This window comes from Bidens hawaiensis, unplaced genomic scaffold (genome assembly GCF_021521415.1).
Source record: "Bidens hawaiensis isolate Kalapana, Puna unplaced genomic scaffold, B.hawaiensis_p1.1 tig00053267_1, whole genome shotgun sequence".
Lineage (NCBI taxonomy): Eukaryota > Viridiplantae > Streptophyta > Magnoliopsida > Asterales > Asteraceae > Bidens > Bidens hawaiensis.
The window spans coordinates 63,141-84,559 of NW_027499603.1; the positions used below are offsets into that span (position 1 = coordinate 63,141).

General features: G+C 36.3%; 1 pseudogene across 1 annotated transcript; it reads right to left on the reverse strand.

Annotated features, from left to right (window-relative positions):
- Positions 1-413: 413 nt before the first annotated feature.
- On the reverse strand, positions 414-20,535 carry LOC143600068 (protein TIC236, chloroplastic-like; annotated as a pseudogene). Its single transcript, XR_013147411.1, has 24 exons — positions 19,332-20,535; positions 18,994-19,255; positions 18,719-18,917; positions 18,558-18,617; positions 18,366-18,470; positions 18,156-18,289; positions 18,001-18,007; positions 17,866-17,928; positions 17,515-17,751; positions 17,358-17,441; positions 16,624-16,781; positions 15,918-16,530; positions 14,273-14,332; positions 14,021-14,143; positions 13,492-13,744; positions 13,345-13,410; positions 13,107-13,238; positions 11,211-12,017; positions 10,035-10,315; positions 9,711-9,958; positions 9,364-9,611; positions 9,091-9,282; positions 795-1,067; positions 414-723 (listed from the first exon to the last, which is right to left on the reverse strand). The product of XR_013147411.1 is annotated as a protein TIC236, chloroplastic-like (transcript).
- Positions 20,536-21,419: the final 884 nt, after the last annotated feature.

Sequence of the window (21,419 nt, forward strand, 5' to 3'; positions counted from 1 at the left end):
TACCATAGATCAACACCTATCCAAATTTTATAGTGCGACAGTTGGTTCACAGCGAAAGTGGACGAACACTCAGCCCAGTGAGTAAACATGCCAGGCTCCTTGCTATGGAAAACACCATCATATTTCAAAGTAGCACGATCTAATTCAAACGCTTCCCCCAATCAAGCGCATCTAGCATGTTTTTGACATAATCACTATTGGTATGTATCAGGTCAAGGGACTTTTACATACAGCACAACCCATGAACTAAACGGACCCTTATTTTGCGTTTTGAAAGCATCAAGTAATCTCAATTTTGTTGTCCGGATCACCATACGAACACCCCTTTGGCAATCAAACACTTGGTGAGAGCATAACACATACCATAAGCAGAGAATCACAAAATTCCTGGTTGTGAAGTCTTCCAATTCCAAAACATACATATATATTTGACTAGCATGAAAAACCTGTTTTCCTAGTTAACCACGTTCTAGCGACTAAAAACTACAACCTCCAACAGTCCAAACCAAAGAATAATCACATATGTACATAATAAACATGTGTTGGAGGGACAAAATAATGAAGAAAGTCTGTCGGTCAGTCTTGTGAGGTGGTGGAATATTCAAAAAGCATACGCTTGGATGGAGCCGACTGTAAAAGAAGGCGCAATCTGCTCGTAAGCTGGTAGATTAATGTCCACTGCATGGCCATCTCTGAATCCTTCATCTGTCTCACCACAGACGCCTGCAACAAACAAACACCTAATCAAATAATGCCGATTTTATTTTTATAAAAATAATATATCGTTAGCAAACCTGAAGACGTTTCCCCAGCTGGACTTCAACTTCTGTACCAAATGAAATATTGCTGGCTAATGATTTAAGTGGATCAACGGTTGGATCAACCGAAAGCAGGCTAGGTATTTGTGGTGCATACACAAGCCTCCATCTGGCATGTCCAAATTCACCTTTCCCTTCTATTCTTGGCATTAGTGTCTCAAGTGTTGCGGTTGCAAGCTTTTTAAACGCCAGTTGACCGTCACCTTCTAATATAGATTCCGCCAATTGACTTTCAAACACCCTAGCGGCCTTCCAACCAAAAACAATTATTGTTCGCATTTCCAAACAATATATCAACTAAAAGTAAAATTACCATATATATATATAATTGACTTTCAAACACCCTAGCGACCTTCCAACCAAAAACAATTAATGTTCACATTTCCAAACAATATATCAAATATACTCAACTAAAGAGTAAAATTACCATATATATATATATATATATATATAGGGGAAGGTTAACATACAAATGAAATTAACATGCTAAACGTGAAAATCAAGTAGAGTAATTATGTAATTACATCATAGAGTAATTACATAATTACTCTACTTGTATATATAATTACTCTACTTGATTCTCACATTTAGCACGTTAATTTCATTTGTATTTGATCCAGGCCCATATATATATATATATATATAATTGCTTTTCAAACACCCTAGCGGCCTTCCAACCATAAGCAATTAATGTTCACATTTCCAACCAATATATCAAATGTAAAATTACCATATATATATATATATGGGGATGGATCATGCGAGAAGTGATTTTATAGCGAGAAGTGCGAGAAGTTAATCATAACCATTGATGATGATTGATCTATGGTCTACAATCAAAATGGTCTTAGTGTAATTATGAGCTTCACCATCTTAATGGAAATTAATGGAGTTTAAAACAAAAGGGCATATTGGTATTTTGCTTGGTAGAAGCCATATTTGTAACTTATGTTTCATTATTATATTCCAAAATTTTAACTACATTATCTCTTAGATAATATATTATAATAATTAATTAATTAATAATTAACGAACTAATTTCATAATTTAAAAAATATTATTTTAAAAGTTACATTATTTATTTTGTTGATATAGGTGATATTTCAAATTGTGTGTGTGTATTTTTTCGTGTGTAGGTTCATTTATGTACTATGTAGGTTCATACATGAATTGTATTTGTGGTATTTTGAATTTAGGTGTATTTTTATCGTGTGTGGGTTCATTTATGTAATTTGTAGGTTCATATATGTATTGTGTAGGTGGTATTTCAAATTGTGTCTTTCTAATTTTTATCGTGTGTAGATTCATTAATGTACTTTGTAGGTTCATATATGTATTGCATGTGGTATTTTGAATTATGCATGTGTATCTTTAATATACTGTAGGTTCATTTTAGTAATGTGTATGTTCATATATGTACTATGTAGGTGACACTTTGAATTGTGTATGTATAATTTTTTTTTTATCGTGTGTTGGTTCATTTATGTATTGTGTATGTGGTATTTCGAAGTGTGTATGTATAATTTTTATCGTTTATGTATTTGGGATTTTTTTTTGAAGGATTAACATGTTGAAAGTGTTTTTTGATTAATGTGATGGGTTAGGATCTAATAGTATATTTCTATTCTTATGTATGTAGCTAGTGTAGGATTTTGGTTTATAATTAGTTTGTAGCATAATGCACTAACTGGTTGGCTCGTATAACCTTAACGAATTCTATGAATCGATTAAACAATAAAAATTGATGCTATGAAAAATATAGAATTGGAAAAAACAAATTCATTATAACTTGATTTGATTATTTTGTGTATTTGAATAATCAAAACTGAAATACAGTTATTGAACAAAAACAATATGCTGAACTGATAGAACTTTGATCTGTGATAATTCAAAAATATAAAATCTCATGGTTCATATGAATTTGATATTGTCAACAATAAAATGGTGAAAAAGAATTAGTTAGACGAACAACAAAATCAATTGTTAAGAATGATAATAAAACATAATCAAATAAAAACAAATAATGATTTGTAACTTGTTTTAACAATTATTAGTTACCAAAATAACATAACTAGATAATTTACTAATATACCCATATGATTAAATAAAGTTAAAATAAAAAAGAAAATATCTAATTGGTTAAAGGCTCTTCTCGCACTTCTCACACTAAGAATACTTCTGAAATGATATATATATATAGGATGAGTATCATTACAGAACTGTTAAATTATTTAAGAACTTGAAGGAACCCTTGAAAACTAACGTTTTTTATAAAAAATTTTGTATGTTAATGCTCTTTGAGAGTAGTTTTATCATTTTTTATATCTATATCTACGATTACAATTTTGAAAATTAGTTTTTATACATATCTATGTTTTGTTTTACACCTATGTAAATTTGTTAGTACAAAATGTTTACATATATGTAAACTTGTGATTAATATATGTAATCAAAATTTTTTATATAAAATATGATAAAACTAATCTTAAATAATGTTAATATATAAAAAAATTAAAAAATTGTTTGATTGTTAAGGGTTTCTAAGAGTTCTTAACTTTTTTAGAGTTCTTAAATGATACCAACCCTATATATACCTGACTTTATAAATTGAGAATTCTACCCCTTTACATTATGTGGTTTGTTCATACCCTAACCTATGTTATAAATGAAAAATGTTTTATTTGTGTATATAAAGCATGTATGCTTAAACAGAAAGCAAGAAAGTTAAATATAATATTTTGAGAAAACTATTGCCCATGAGTAATACTAAAAAATTAAGATAAACTTGGTAAATGTATTTTGTATATTGTATGTCAATAACTGATTACAATAGGGATATAAATACTCTAGCCCCTCTAATTGTCATAGATAAACTTAATTGTCTACTATTCCACCGCAAGCTAAAGCCGGGGAGCGACCAGTAGCTTGGACCGTAATAGGAGAAACCGTTGTGAGATAGCAGCTTGGTGAACACATATGCTATCTTCAGTAGAGATAAGTTGAACTAAAAGCTTCCGTTGGGCAACCTTCTCTATGACAAAGTGAAAATCAACTTCTACATGTTTTGTACGTGCATGAAATACATGATTCGCAGAAAGATATGTAGCACCTAGATTATCACACCATAAAGTAGGTACCGACTTAATCGGAACTCGAAGCTCTTGTAGAAGTGTTTGAAGACAAGTTAGCTCAACAACTATATCAGCCAAGGCCTTGCATTCCGACTCAGTGGACGACCGAGAGATGGTCCTTTGTTTTCGTGCAGACCATGAAACTAGGATAGCATATCCCTCGGTGGATCGACGGTCGTCCGGACAACTAGCCCAATCGGCATTAGAGAAAGCAACTAGAGAATTAAAAGCTGAATCGGTATAGGCATTAAGGGTTGTGCCAGAAGCATGTTCGAGCCACAAGCCATAATCATTAAGAAGTGTGCCAGAAACATGTTCGAGCCAAAAGCCATAATCAGCAGTGCCTTGCAGGTAGCGAAGAATTCTTTTAACTGCGGACCACTGATTATTAGTGGGAGAGTGCATAATTTGGCAGAATTCGTTAACTGCAAAAGTGATATTTGGATGGGACAAGTTAACATAATGAAGGGCACCCACTATCTGACGGTATTTGACCGGATTGTCAAATGTTGGACTATCACCAAAGGTGAGACTAGCATTAGTGGCCATAGGTGACGAAACCGGCTTAGCATTAGAAAGACCTGCCCGTTGAAGAAGTTCAAGAATGTATTTCTTTTTTGATAGAATCATGTCATGACCACGGTAAATAATTTCAATTCCCTTAAATTGTGGCATGTTGCCCATGTCCTCCTAGACTGCAATAAGCACGGGGACGGCACTGGTGATGTGGTACCCGTCCCGGGCACGGTTTGGGGATGGAAGCACGACGGAAACGCATTGGAAACGTTTGCTAAACGTATCTGGTTAATGGGGACGAATCCAAAACCATATCAAGGACGTTTCCGACGACCCTATAGCAAATTCCGGCGCCGGAGATACAGTGTCTGCCGGAAAACCAGGAACTTTTAAACTTTGTGTGGGCTTTTAAGTTTTTAAGGTTAAACAAGTTTACTTTTTTTAAAATTAACCCTTTTATTTTCACTTGTTTGCATTTAGCCCCTAAAACTTATAAACTTAATAAAATGTGTTTTTTTTCTCCAATCAATTCTATGAAGGTTTGGGTATTTCATTTGTAACACCTAAGTTTTAAAGTAACGTATTCAATTCTTAAACGATATATATCTATTTTGGAATGTGTGTAATTTATTTGTATATTTTTTATATTTTTTTGTCGTACCCTTGTGTGCCCGTATCTTAAATTTTTGATTTTTGTCGTTTCCCGTACCCGTAACGTCCTCGTATTCTGATCACGTACCCGTTCCCAGGCTACTTAGGTTACCTGTCAATATAATGTCATCAACATAGACGCTCAGCATGTATAATAATGTGCCCCTATTTGAATAAACAAACAATGAGGGATCTGCTTTAGAGCCCTGAAATCCAAGAGCATGAAGGGCCTTGGATAATCAATGAAACCAGGCTCTAGGAGCCTGTTTCAATCCATATAAAGATTTGTGAAGAAGGCAAACGTGATCTGGTTTTATCAGGTTAACAAAACCCGGTGGTTGTTGCAGATAAACAGTTTCATTTAGATCACCATGTAAGAACGCATTCTGCACATCGAGTTGCCTTACCATTTTTGTGTAACAGCTAGTGATAGAACAACACGAATAGTCGTCGCTTTGACAATCGGGCTGAAAGTCTCCTGATAATCAATCCCCGGTTGTTGACGAAAACCCCTTAGCGACGAGGCGTGCTTTGTGACGTTTGATAGCCCTAGTATGGTCCCTTTTTAGTTTGTAAACCCACTTGCAATCGACTACATAAGCAATGGATACTCGCAGAACCAAAGACCATGTACCATTTCTCATCAAGGCTAAATACTCTTCTACCATGGCTTTACGCCAAAGAGGATCTTTGTTAGCAACAATAAAGGTGGCAGGTTCAGTTTGTGAAGGTACAACAGTTGTATGAAAGGAAGATGGGTTAAAAGTTTTGTTTTCTTGGAGTTTTGGCGTAAATTGGGAGGTCGAGTTCTAGGTAGGATTTGGGTCGAGTTGGTTGGAAGTGAATTAGAGGTGGAGGCAGGTTGCCCACGCGTTGATAAGTTTGCAGAGGTGGGGATGGTTGTTGCGGGGCCATAGGTGTTTGGGGAAGAGTATTAGACAGTGGTTCATGGTGGTCCATAGGTGATGCAGGCTGGTGGAGAGGTTGGGTCAACAGTGTTAGTGCGGTTTGCGAAAGTGGGGGATTAGGGTAGGATGAGACATGCGGGTTAACAAACGGCGGGTTTAAAATAACTGCGGGCTGATTGGTTGATTACGAAAGGGAAAGTATTCTTCATTGAACCGAACATGTTGGGCAATGTATACATTCGTTTGGAAATTGGGTCAAAGCAACGATATCCGTGGTGCGAAGTGCTATATCCAAGAAACACACAAGTTGTGGATCGGAAGTACAATTTGTGTTTATCATAAGGACGGAGGTGTGGATAGCACTGGCAACCAAAAATCCGAAGCAACGAAAAATCGGATTTGTGTTTGAATACTAGCTCAAAAAAAGATGTGTTGGAATTGACCCGAGATGGCATACGATTGATTAAGAAAATTGTTGAGTCAAACGCAAAGTTCCAGAACCATTGTGGCACATTGGATTGAGAAAGTAGAGTAAGACTGGTTTCGACCACATGACGATGACGTCTTTCAACGATACCATTTTGTTCACTTGTATGTAGCGATGAATAATGCCCAAGGAAAAGAAGAATGGGGGAAAGATCGCAAAATTCAAAATTTATCTATATTAAAAGTTAATACAAAAGCATTCATTTCAAAAAAATAGTCCTAAAGTTTACAAGTTTGAATGTTAATTGTTGGGTTAAAAATTTCTCGTACTTAAAACCGGTTTGCCGGTAAAAATCGGTATTTTAGAAAAAAGCCTTTGGTACGATGTTCTAAGCCTGCTATGCGAAGTTCGGTTTAACCGGTTCAACCAACCGGTTTGAACCGGTTTTTAAAACACCGGTTACCGTTATCAACAAAATTATTATCCTTACCATTGTATGGTTCAGCAGTATAGAAAATGGAGAAATCCGGTGCAGCATGGTAGTTGGACCATGTGTAAGGAAGCCATGAGGTAGACGCTTGTGAGCGAGAATCAGCATAGTTAGTTGGCAGATGGTTGGTTCACCCGAAAAGTAGAGGGATCACGATTAGGACATAGTGATGGAATGTGATCAATACCACATATGTTGTTTTGGTTTGAGGCCCAACTGAATTAACTTATGTTTCCTCCTTGATTACGATTATTGTTGTAGTTACCACGTCCTCCACGACGGTTTTTTTTCCCCGCACACGAGTATTACTTGGCCGATTTGAACAAAAGGCATGCGGGGAGTTCTGTGAAGCAGGGCGGGCTGAAGTTGAAGTCCGAGTTGAGAAACCAAATGTTGGAGAGCCTGTATTGTTTCAGGTGAAGGAACTGTTGGGCCGGAGGTAGCAGTGAAGCTATTGTTGGTTGTAACGGCTGTGAATGCTTGAACGGGTGCAAAACCTGAAATATTCTTCTTGACCATGAAGTCAAGATCAAACAGCGGTCCCTGAAATTCGAAGTTCAGATAAGGCTGTGAGAAATTGTCTTGCAAGGATATTGGTTTTTAAACTGTTGTATTCGTCCCGAAGACCTAAGATGACAAACATGACCAAATCTTTTTCTTTTATTGGTTCAACAATATTGGCTAGGGCATCTGCATACTCCTATGCCCTCGCAAGATAGGCCGAGTTAGTCTCATCACCCTTCATGGCAATCTTAAGGAGTTGTGTTTTTAGGGTAAACTCCCTTGAGGAAGTGTGGGTAGTACCTTGAACGTGTTGAAACGAAGCTTCTGAGATAGTTGATATCAGCAATACCTAGACATGAGCATCATTAGCCACCCATCTTGTGTAGTTGGGGTTTGGCTGCGGCTCTGCAGAGGTGCCCTCCTTGGCTTTTTGATTGTTGTTGATGGACAAGAAATGATTCCGTCTATATAGCTAAATGCATTTTTTGTAACAAGAAAAAACTGAATTTGTAAGAGACAAGATAAAACTGAATTTGTGGGAATTGTGCGAAGTTTTCTCTGTGGTAGTAAAGGCAGCAAGAGCCATTGGATCGACTTGTGGCTGATTCCGTCTATATAGCTAAATGCATTATTTGTAACAAGAAAAGGCTGAATGATAGCCTTCCAATATCCATAGTTTGTAAGAGACAAGATAAAACTGAATTTGTGGGAATTGTGTGAAGTTTTCTCAGTGATAGTAAAGGCAGCAAGAGCCATTGGATCAACTTGTGGCTGGTGGTTTGATTTTCGGCAAAGAGGAGGGGTGGTGCGGCAGTACTAGGGTTAGAACCTAGAAGACCCTGATACCAAGAAACTTGGTAAACATATTTTGTATATTGTATGTCAATAACTTATTACAATAGGTATATAAATACTGAATACATTTACACTCTAGCCCCTCTAATATAATACATGCATATAATAAACTTAATTGTCTAATACAATTCTACCCCTTTACATTATGTGGTTTGTTTATACCCTAACCTATGTTATAAACGAAAATTGTTTTATTTGTATATAATATATGCTAAAAGATAAAGCAAGAAGGTTAAACATAATATTGAGAAAACTATTGTCCATGAGTAATAATAAAAAAATTAAGTTCAAAAAATATTTAACCTAAAAGTGGGTAAATGAAAAAAAAAATCTAAGTTAAAGAAAAACAATTTTCGTCAGAACGGTTATCTATGGAACTGTTTTTAATGAATTGGGTATATATGATATTCCAATTACCATGTATATATAAATAAATAATATTTTTAAGTTTTGCATGGGTATATATGATATTTTAACTACCTTGTAAAGGTAAATATGATCATGTTAGTTTTGCATGGGTATATATGATATTTTTAACAACTTTGTAAGTGTATACATAACAATTTAACTACTTTGTAAGGGTATACATGATATTTTAACTACTATAAGGGTATTTGTGATGTTTTAACTACTTTGTAATGGTATGTGATATTTTAACTACTTTGTAAGGTTATATGTGATATTTTAATTACTTAGTAAGAGTAAATATGATAATTTTAGTTTTGCATATATATATGTTTTCAATGTTTGCAAGAGTATATATGAAACAGCCCCATAATAATAATATTACCTCGGAGGGTGAAAGAACGTCCTGTTCAACCGAACGTGTCGACGTTACAACCAAACTGTCCTGCCATTTGGTTGCTCGGCTTTGAATCCTGAACTGCCACTCGGATCCAACCAAAGCTAAATCCAACATTGGATCTAAACCATTATCTGCCTCAAATTTGGCAGTATTCAAATGCTCTCGCTTCAACCTCACCTAATTAATTAACACATAACTGTATTAATTAACAAAAAGAAGCGCACATTAACTTTAAGCACAGTACAAGTAAAGTCTAACCTGTGTTGCAACAAGGTTGACATCACCATTCTCAAACATTAAAACACCTTTCGGTTTTAATAACTTGGGGTCCGCCACACCATTCAATTCAAGCTCACCACTCACAGCAAAATTGAGGATTAGAGGATAAACTATCCTCAACTCCGGACCAAGAACCAGCTTTAAGTCAGTCAACTGTATATCTAACTTCGGTTTACTATTTACATGTCCCGTTCCCTTTTATACAACTACCACTTCAGCCTCTTTATCTAAACAAAGAATTATTAAAGGTTTAGGTTTCTTTAGCTTTGTATTTTAACATGTTACATAATAAAAAAGCTAAAAACATTTATGCATGGAAACAAGACCTGAAGGTTGATGAAATGATGTGTTTAATATCGTGGGTTTCATATTTAAGAAACGCGAAACATATTTTGATGCAACCACTTGATTGTATCCTCCAGTTGGCATGCTTGAAGTATCCGATGCTTCTCGGTTCATAGCAGCGCCTTTTTCGTGAGGTAAATAAGCTTCTCCGTGGCTCAATTTGATGTTTCCAGATATATTAGGCTGCAATATAGAACCCGTTATCTGCAACTCGGTGTCCACTTGACCACTAAAAAACCAAGGAAATTAAGTCAATGTTAGGCATTCAACTTATTAAACAATGTGGAAAGCATATGGTTACATGCCTTAACATATTCTTTGCTCTAACTTCCAAAACTTCACATTTCAAGTCAATTTTATCAGCAAGTGATGCTTCAGTTGTCCTTAACGGTAGGTTACCTTTTACTGACAGTTTGCCTTTTCTGCTAACCCTACTTTCCAAAGATCTGATGCATAACCTATTGGAATCCATGAGTATGATGCCTCCAAAGTTTGTTAGTGGTTTCCTAAGTATAGGTGAAGATATTGTTGCCCTGTGAAAAGATGCAGATCCATCAACAATTGGTTGTTCAACCGTACCTCTCACCTGTTATTAAATATCCACAAAAACAAACAAATGCGCTCATTAAAGAATTATATTACAGATGAAACATAAGTAGATCAGGTCTTGAGAAATTGTACAAAATGGTCCCTATAGTTTGACCATATTGCAAGTTTGGTCCATAATCACAGAAATCGCTCAGTATGCCGTGACTTTCTTATTGGTACGAAATGTACCGGGTCGGAATTCGTTATCGTTCCGATCGTCGATTCAATTCACGAACCAAGAACAGAAGTCGTCGATTCAATCAGAGTTGATACGCCGTTCCAATTATTAATGAAATCGAGGTTTATAGAGTTTGGATCGCTGTTCCAATTAGACCTAAATTCGATTTGGGTTTTTTTTTTTCCAGATTTGGCACACTAAAAAAGTAAGCGGGAATTCTAGAAGGAGATGTTCCAATACATCGACTCTTTGAGCCCATCCCTAATTAATAGCTGTCACGTCAATCAATTAAGCGCATAATTAATTTCTTTGTTCCTGATTTCTTGAAATAACTTGTATAAATTGGTTTCAATGGCATATATCGAACCGGACTACGTGGTACACCGTACCGGTTCATACCGAAATGAACTTACCCCCCTCCGTACCGAATTCGTCTGGCCTGGCGAACCGCGTACCCGTACCGAAGAGTACCGTCATTTATGTGGGTTTGGTCCTTGGATTGTAAAACTTACAAACTTAGTCCAAACATTTGTGAGAGGGTTGCATGTTTAGGCCTCACAGTTGGTTTTTAGCGGAAAGGTTGATGTGCATGTTTAGTCCAAACTAAACGTGCAATCCTCTCACAAATGTTGAGAATAACTTTGCAACTTTTTAAATCTAGGGACCAAACTTGCAATATGGTCAAACCCTGTTAGGTCTAAAAACAAGTAACAACCTGAAGCATAACTTCAGCACTCCCGTTGAGCCAGTTAACATAAGGAGACAAAGCGGTTAACAACATCATACCACCATCTTTAACATCAGCATCAACCCTAACTTCACCAACATCTAGCAAGTTCCAGTGTAAACCTTTAAGCGACTCAGCCAACTGAGTATCCCAACCTTGTTCATTCCAAGATGCTGCTTTCTTGTCATCGTTTTTACCTTTAGCCCCCCACGGAGCCCAACTCGCTTCTTCATTTTTCTTATCATCTTTTTCAATACTTTCTTCATCTTGTACCATCAAAATATTAAGAGGCACGCTTCCTTGAACGTGCACATGACCGTTTTGTATAATGGGTTCAAACTTTGCATTAAACAGAAACCGACTAGTCGATGTCAAAGATGCAACAATTTCAGCCCGACCAAGATCAATGCCTCCAATGGCACCATCAAGGAGTCTTACTTGCACATCACATTCAGGTTTGTTAAGACTTCCTCTAAGATCACCTTCCATGTAAAGTATGCCTTTTATTGGTGCTAAAAGTTGCCTCAATGAATGAATAGCGCCTTCATTTGCAGATGATTCTAGAACCTGGACTAGAGTAGGCACTAGACTGACTGGAAAATTGAGAACCGCAAAATGCAAATTGGTTTTTGGGCCAAACAAAGTTCCATCAGCATGGATTGTAGCATTGTCTCTTTGAATGAACATTTTCTCGAGGCGTAAGCCGTCATCATTGCTGTACGCACCTGCTGCTAAGACGCGTTGAGTTTCATAAGCTCCCCACTCCCATTCCTCCCCTTGAAAATCAAATTCTGCCTGCACATTTCAAAGAAGATTATACATTTGCAGACAACCTAAAGTATTTATCGGTGTTACTACTACTATAGTATTATTCTATATAGGGGAAAGTTAACGTACAAATTAAATTAACGTGCTAACAGTGAGAATCAAGTAGTGTAATTATGTAAATACATAGTAGTGTAATTGCACTATACTGTAATTACACTACACTATAATTACACTATTATGTATATAATTACACTACTTGATTCTCACAGTTAGCACGTTAATTTAATTTGTATTTTATCCAAACCCATTCTATATAAAAATACACACACGCGCGCACGTACATATAGGGTAGAGTTATGCTATAAATCCAATTGTGACGAAAAAGGGGGCCACGTGACTCCAGGGGTGGGGGTAAGTGCGTAAAACAAAACGTGCCAGTAAAGCCACAATACTGACGCACTGCTGTTCGGACATAGTTAACCACACTTAAAAAAAATAAGCACTTTATAAGATAAGAGTACTGTAGTCAGATTGAAGGTTAAAAAATGCTCAACTTATTGTAAAATTTTTAAAAAATGATGTCTAAGAAAAATGGAGGGAAAAAAAGTTAAATTGGTGACTATCGCCCTTTTACCCATGCCAAAACTAAAGCATAGTGGTTGTCCACGTGACACTACTAATCTTGGCCATCAATTATCCTTGATTAATGGTAATCAATAAGCTTTTTAACAGAACCCAAAGCTATATTGCTGTATACACAGACACATATAATAAACACAGACTAGCGGACAGCTTAAAGATATTATCTCAGTCCAACAGTTGCAAAGTATAAATTGGCAAACATTTAACTATTCTGTGACTAATAATAAAAGTAAAGGAGTCCCACGGATCAAAATCCATAATACAGATAGTATATGGGAAATGCAAAATTGAAAGCATAAAAAATTGTTTTGGAACAACTGAAAAGGGTAATTGTGGCATGTGTTTTGGAAGAGCAGGGTATACTATCTAGAGATAACCATATAAGAACTAATCAATAAGCAAGAAGATATAAAAAGTTCATTCTTGTAGCATAACTAAGCATTATACATGAATATAAATACATGATATATGTACCATTGTGTCGCCATTGCCTCCACCACTTGCATCTAAAGATCCACCCCAACGACCTTTTAGCTCGGCTAACCCTGGAAGACTTAATTCTTCCAGAATAACTTCATCTGTTGGAGTTGAATGCCCACGGATTTCCTACAAGTGAAATCATATTTCATGTATTAATACTGTTCAAATAACAAAATGAATGCAATAAGAATTTGTGAATAGTAAATTACTAATTCTGGTTGCAAATAATTACCTCAAGAAGCTTCTGGAGACTTTCGGCCCCAATCCCAACTGCTTGTATGCTTTGCATAAACAGATCCTATCCATTGGTTGACCACAATAGAAGATAAATATCTAATAACAAAATATGGTTCGAATTCATTGATGAATTAGGATTGACCTTTGATCTGTACTGAAGAGCTGGGTCAGTAGTTCGAGAAACAAGCCTATCAAGTGGAAGCATCTCAGCAATTTCAGCATGAGGGACCTCGAGCCTCATTCTCCAACGACCCATTGAAGATATCACACTCCCGAGATCACTCCCTCTTCTTCCTCTTTCTTTTTTTCCCGTCTCGTGAACCAGGCAATACATATTCACCTTGAAGCTCATATTGGCTATTGCTTTGTTTCAAAGCAGCCTTTTCAACAGTTATCTGCATAATTATCAACCAACTCAGTTTTCATATTTCCATATACACAATTTTATCCATGAACACAGCAACGTGGATTTTTAAGTAAGTTTCTATATGCTATTTTTATTTTCTTTAAATTTATATTTTTTTGTAAATATACGTACAGAATTGATATATGTCCTATTATTGTTATTATTATTATTATTATTATTATTATTATTATTATTATATACATATATATAATAATACATGCAAGAAGTTGAAAGAATGAAAGAAATTATGAGGTTATGTACTAACAACGTCACCGCTCCATCTAGCAGCCACGTCTAGAGCTTCGCCCAACACACCGCTGAATTTCGGATGCAGAAGAGATAAGATTCCATGACCTCTTCGTTTTTGAAAATTAATTTGGATTTCTGCCTGCAACAAATATAACCATGTAAGAATTGCTACATGCAAGTAATAAAAACTTATTTTACATGTTTGTTGGTTTCCGACTATGTTAGCTAGTTTATTGTGTAAACATGAAAATGAACAAAACGAGCTTACCCTTTGTAACATTCCTCTGAGTGAAGCTAGCTCCAGTTCATCAAGTGGTAATTGCCGGACCTTATTGCAGACAAGTTATACATGTGAATGAAGACTTACATCAAAAGAATACAACAAAACCAAATTAAACTAGGCTTGTAAATGAACCGAACGAACATGAACGGAGCCTGCTTATGTTCATTCATTTAGCTTTAACGAAAAAACAATTGAACACAAACAACTAAACGGTCATGGTTTTCTTGTAGTGTTTGTTTATGTTTGTTCGTTAGTTGTATAAACAAACAGTTCACGAATGTAAACGAAGTAATGAACGAACATAGTAGATGAAAGAACATAAACGAACATAACTGAGCGAACACCAATTAAAATTATACTGAACATATATCTACTGGGCCTAAAAAGTTAATTAAAATTGACTAAGCTGTAATGTGTGATCTTAACTTCTTGAACTAAACTAAATTATAGCGAGCCTAAAAACCATAGTTATTAATAGCTAGGTGCACTCAACGCGCATAGGTCTCGCCTAGGGCCTAGGCGCAAAACGCAAAAAAAGCAAGGGTCTAAGAAAAAAAAACACACTTAAATGAAAAAAATTAAAAATATGTTACGTAATAGAAAAATAATACTATTATTCATATATAAAAAGCAAAAGCTATTATGTAATACGCAATAAAATTTAAAAATTAAACAATAAGTTAAAAATTCTAAAATATAGGGATTAGAAAGCTAAAAAGATTGATAAAACCTTCAAATACTATTTTAATAGTTCAATAACAAATAGTTTTAGAATTAAACATTTATTTAAATTAAACTATAATTATTTGTAAAAAAGTAATCTTAAGGTTACTGTAGCACACTAGCAGCAGAGCTGCAAACAGTGCACAACTACAGTATTACTTAATAATAATATAAAACAAAATGAACTTGTTGCAGCTTTTCTATAGTTTAAACCCATGTACAGAAAAAGAGAACACCAAAAAGACTCTCATCCGCTTCCTTCCAGGTAATTCTCCTCCCTTTCAAGCCGGAACTTCCAGATTTTAGCCGGAATCTGGCCGGAAATTTTAAATTTTAGCCGGAAACTGGCTGGAAGCGCGCCTCGACCGCCACCAGGCGCTGTACCTGCGCTGCGCCTTGAATTAGCGCCTAGGCGTGCGCCTAGTGCGCTTTTAATAACTATGCTTAAAAGTAAGAGGATATATAAATGAACGTAAATGAACAACCCAAATGCACATTCATGAACATGTGGTTGTGTCCTTGTTCATTTATTTAACTAAATAAAGGAGAATATATATATATATATGAACGTAAATGAACAAACCCAAATGAACGTTCGCGAACATAGATGAACGAATGTGGCATGTGTTCATGTTCGTTCATTTACCTAAATGAACAAAAAAGTTTACTCATGTTTGTTCATTTATGAAATAACCAAACATAAACGAACTTCCCACCAAACGGCTCACTGAATGTTCCGTTCGTTCACATGCCTATTTTAGCCATACTAATATACTTTTAATCATATTTAATATGCATGATACGTAAGGGGTATCTGTAATTTATTTCTTCAGAAATTATCAGAGTTAACTAGGAAGACAATCTAATTACCTTCATTGGTGATCAACATATGAAAGTATGCAAGTACCTCTAGGTTGATAGACTGAAAAGGTTGATAGCAAGCATTGGCCCTTAACTGCCCCTTAAGAAGAGAAAATGACACCTTTGTCCCTATTATGTTGTCCTCAGCAATAGATTGCAGAGGTCCAATAACTTCAACTGCAAGACTTTCATCTGCTCTACCAGTTGCATCCAACTTAATGCATGCAGGTGAAATGTTGAGCTGCCCGGCTAACTGTGGAACTAGCAACAACTGGTTTAACTTAAGACCCGTGATTGAAACATCACCAGCAAGAATCTTTGACTCCTCAGCAGCAGGCTTAACAACTTTTCCTTGAAACTTGATTCTTCCAGCCGCTTTAAGGTGAATTGGACGTAATGAATCAAACGCATGAGGAAACCGAGTTGAAAATCTCAAAGCCGCGCATGCGTAAATCCAAATCCACCCCTTCGATAATCACTGCCAGCTCTTTTTATCTAACCAGTTTTCATAAGGATATGAAGTTTCAACCTTTGTAAACAATTCAAAAGCAACAGATGATGAACTAATGGTGATGAAATCATGAGATATGATCATAACTCCTCGCGCATCTCCAAACGATCCTTCAGCTTTTGGTGCCGTCCACTTAATATCGAATCTCCTGCAATGATGATGATGATAAGAACAATAACAATAATAATATAATAATAATAATAACAATATTGCGCACAATAAAATGTTGTTGAGGCCTTACGGTTTGAGCAATGAGCCTGAGAGTTTTGTTTCTCCGTTCAAATCCCCTAACTTAAAGGGTACTAGATGTTCATAACCAGGAACATACTGATCCATTATCTTATCAAAGCATATATTCCCAGAAAAATTCACATCCATAGCTGTGTCATCGACCTTGCCCTGAAAAGGCATAAAAATATCCAGGTAAGTTTCAAATTAAAAAGGTTAAATGTCCAAGTTTGGCTCTAAAATGTGTTCATTAGGAACGTATAATGTGTGATGCGCTGATGAGATCGCATCAAATAGAACAATGCGATGTGATTCCATGATGCGAAGATGATGGGCTCTAAATCGCATAATGCACAATGCGGATTGACGCCCACATTTCTATGTACCTTATACATAGACTACTTGTACACGTTAAAAGACTTAATTTGGTTATACATAAAACTTCTTTGGTGGTACTCTTAATTTTGAGTGTTTAAAAGTTAACAAGTTAAAGTATTATCTATAAATAATTTTTTAGTATATCTTTTTAATAACAAACGCCTTGCATACGTGACGAGTGGGAATCACGCATTGCACTTTGGCTTTTTAGATCGAACACATCGCGTATTTTAAAACCAAGCATCCAAGTGGAAATAAATAAATATAAGATAACAATGATGAAGACCCATTGATGTTATGTTTCACAAAAAGATACAATGTGATTCGTCTTTTGTTGAAATAGTAACCTCGTGAATCGAGTGTAAGTACCTCTGGACAGATCCACGCGTTCCCAGCCCCACGAATCTCGCCACCATCAACAACAGTTGCTCTGATTCCATATAAATCTGCAATCTGAAATAAATATATGTTGTGCTAATTAAAGAATGTTTGGACTTATACATGTATATGAAAGAGAGAGACTTACACAGTTATCAGTATTGAAAGTGAAATTAGCTGACACGTAAGACAAGGGAACCCTGTCAAATGCTGCCACTGGACCCGCCTCTTTATTTTTCATGATCGCCTCGTAAGCGGCTGATGTAGGCACATCATCAGCAGAACCCCAACTAGACATTTTCCTTGACACCAACCCACTTCCCACAAACACAGGCGCATCTAAAGGTCCTTGGCAGTTAAAAACAGCTGTCACACACCCTGCCAGCTGCCATGCCAACAACACACATTGTAAGTAAATCTTATTCTACTTTAACACACAAACTAGTTTAATAAATGAATTGACTAAGATAAAACAAAAAAAGTAAAGAAAACCAAATACAGGAAACAGTAGAGGTTTCATTTTGAAAGTCTTCATGAGGTCATTCACTTCCACAGAAGGAACCTGGATACGAATGAATAGTCAGTCGCATTAGGCATAAAAGACGTGTAAATACACTTATAGTCGACTTTGTACTTGTATCCTATCAACTTTCATTGCTAAATGTTATATCATTTGAGCCTAAATAGACATTCCTTGCAAGTATAACTTGACACTTAGAATCATGGACAACTAATGTTGAGTGTTTTAAGAGACACTTAGAATCATGAACAACTAACTGACCTGGCAACATAAGGTGAAACTCTCCTTCCTCTGGTTCGATTCCAAAATCTCCAGAAGCTTCTAACGGAACCTTACCAAACCAACCACTCGCATTGTGTAAAAATATACGTTGAGCCCGGAAACATAAGCTAGCAGATATGTCCTACAAAGGATGAATGATCTCCATTTGTCAAAGCTAAAAATGATTTGATAAATAAAAGTGAAGTAAAGTTACATACAGAAAACGAAGATGGTGCATCGGATATTTGAAAAGTCAAACCAGTCACATCAAGCTGCCCATGAAGATTTGGGAAAGTTTCTCCTTCTGACATGCAGATGTGCACCTGCAACATCAACACGCAACCAATTAAAAATTAAGCACAAAAGAAATGTAAAATGAACATGTGGAAACAGAGTGTGAAGTGAATCACCTCACCACTAGCTCTTCCTTCAAAAAATGCAATGGGAATTTCTAAAATCCTTTCAAAAAGCTGCACATGACAAACAGAAAAACCTTAAAACTTGATTGAACTAAACATAAAAGAATTATTGCATAATTTTCCTAGCAAGCATAAACTAATATATACCTTACCGGAACAAAGAGATTGACAACTTTAAGATTCGCATGCCACTTCTGTTCCAATATGTCCACAAAAACATCTGTAGATAGCCAACCACCGTCTTCAGATGGTACATCGGATCTCCACATCTTACAACCACCACTCAACTGTACATGCACACGATTGTAATTATCTTGGAACTTCACATGCCCACTTGCATTCTCCATTTCTCTGTAAATATTAGAAAAACCGCATAAACACTATAATATCATAATAAAGATTGTCATCAAACAGAAGTGAAATTAACCTTGGCTCATTGTCACCATACGCAAGTAACATCAATGTTCCACCGTTAAAAGAAACAGAATCAAGAATAACAGGAACCGTTTTTTCAACTCCAACTGTTTTTTCCCCGTTAGCACCTTCAACAATGCCTTCAACTTTAGGGACAAGAAGTGACTTAATCTTTTGTATGGGACCCGCTACTAAGAATGACCACAGCCTGTCGTTTGAGCAAGTTGATCCCTGCAAAGGCGGGCCCAATTGCTGTGTGGTTTCCATGTCTTCATCTACATTATAAACCAGTTCATTGCTTTTAAACATCATATAGAAGAATGTAAATAACACAAATAAGCAGTTAGTCACCTTCCAGAAAAGATTTGCTCTCTAGGCTCAGATCAGCATCTTGTAACATATGATCATGATAACACGATTCCCCAATCTGGTTCTCATCATTTTTGTCTACTAGACTCGGATCCATAAAGTATGCAAGTGCAGCCGATGCACTGTTCACCAAAATCCTTTTTTTGGCAGTTATGTCAACGCCTACCCCATTAACCGCTTTCTTTCTCTTATGCTTTAATCGTCCACCTGGCGACCAAAACTTCACATTTGCAGTAGGTATATTCACACCAAACAATTTCTCTAAATCTGCATGTTTCATATCATACTCCACACCAGCATCCATACAGTGGTGATCCTGCCAACGAAGCTTCTCATCCATCAATAAAGCATTTTTATTCACTGCACCATTATAATCACCGTCACTTTGTATTTCATTACTTGAAATAACATATCCTGCTTTAGCAGCCTCTAAAGCAGCCTCGTCTCGTTGTTTATCCATCCGGACTGCAGTTTCCTCTCTAGCAGTTCTTCTAATTCTTGTTCGGATATCAATACCTTCCTCGGTTGACAAATGCTTCTGCAAAAGCGGCCCATCAGTAAAGGGTATCCCCAACCAAGAATAGTTTATTTTCTGTGCAACTAGCACCATAGGGTTACACAAAACAGCATCAATTACAATCTTGCCCTTTCTCAAACTTGAAAAGGGCTGAACGCGTAACTTAAGGGTCGCGACCTGGCCGCATGAGAACTCTTCCTTGTGAGGCCCAGCCGAACAGGACTCCAGCGTAATGCTTAACGGTGAAATGCTTGCCACTTTACCAAAACGAATGTCGCGTTGGATGGAATCGCTTAGCATAGAGCAAACCGAAGGTAAAAGCTTTGATTCGACAAAAACTTTGGCTTTCAAGCGGCCATACCATAGCAACAAACAAACTCCGGATAGGACGGCAGAGAAAAGGGAACACCTAAAGACAAAGAGACCTTGGGTGTTGAAGGGCCTAACAAGAGTCTTGTTTCTTCTAGCAAAGGGGTCCCTGACGGATTTGACAACGAAGGCGCTTCTTAAACCACCTATATTCTTCCATAAAAAGTGAATCCAGTCGTGTTTCTTGGCGCGTGGGAAAGAGGCCTTTCTGAGTGGTTTGGATTTGATAGTGTGTTTATTATGTTTCAAGGTCAAGGGAAATCGCCCAGCAAGAAACGGGTTGTCAAGTGTATTGCTCATGAGTTGGTTAATCAAGAGAATTGAAGTTTCTTGTAAATATTAGGGTTGAATAGTAGTAGTATAATTCATAAGTAAGTAGGTGAATAATAATAATAATAATAATACATTGAAGAAAGAAAGAAACGAAACCTGTCTGAAAGTGAATGAATAAATAGAATACGTTAGGTTTTGATTACACAATCGGAGGTGATGATGGTGTACGCCACCAGATCAAATATTTTGGATTGTGAAGATCGAAGCTTTATTGGGAGTATGGTCTGTCCTCGTGTGTTTTTTAGGTGGTGTTTCTTTTTCCCAAAACAGCTTCCTGGTCTTCCTAGCAATTTGTATTAGAGCCTTATTACTCGGTTCAATTGAGAAGAGGCGATCTCGTGTTCAATCAAATTAAAGAACAAGGTATACTAAGTTCGAATTAGAGAAGTTTAATACATCACCAACATCTTGGCAGTCTTTTACTGCAGACTGCTGAGATTTGGTCCACCTCTTCTGCTATAGATGTCTGCAGATGTGATCCGCATACTGCAGACATTTTAGCTCTTAAAAAACAAACAACACATTAGTTACCTTCGCTAATGTTTTCCTTCATTGTTTCATTCTTCAAGATTCCAACCTTTTCAATCTAATTTACTAGAAGGGTGCTCGTACGATGCAACGGGTATTTGAACATAGACCTTGGTAATCCCATAAAAGTTATAGGCGTTCATGGTTCGGCACGACGTGAAACACGGCCCGAACACGACACGATTTTAAGTGAGTTTGACACAACACACATAAATATATTGGTTGAGTAAATGTTAAAATCAATAATGTCAAAAATATGGGATTTATTTTAGTTTAAAGAATAGTGTAGAAATGTGTAATGATTCATCAAGCTAGTTAATTTA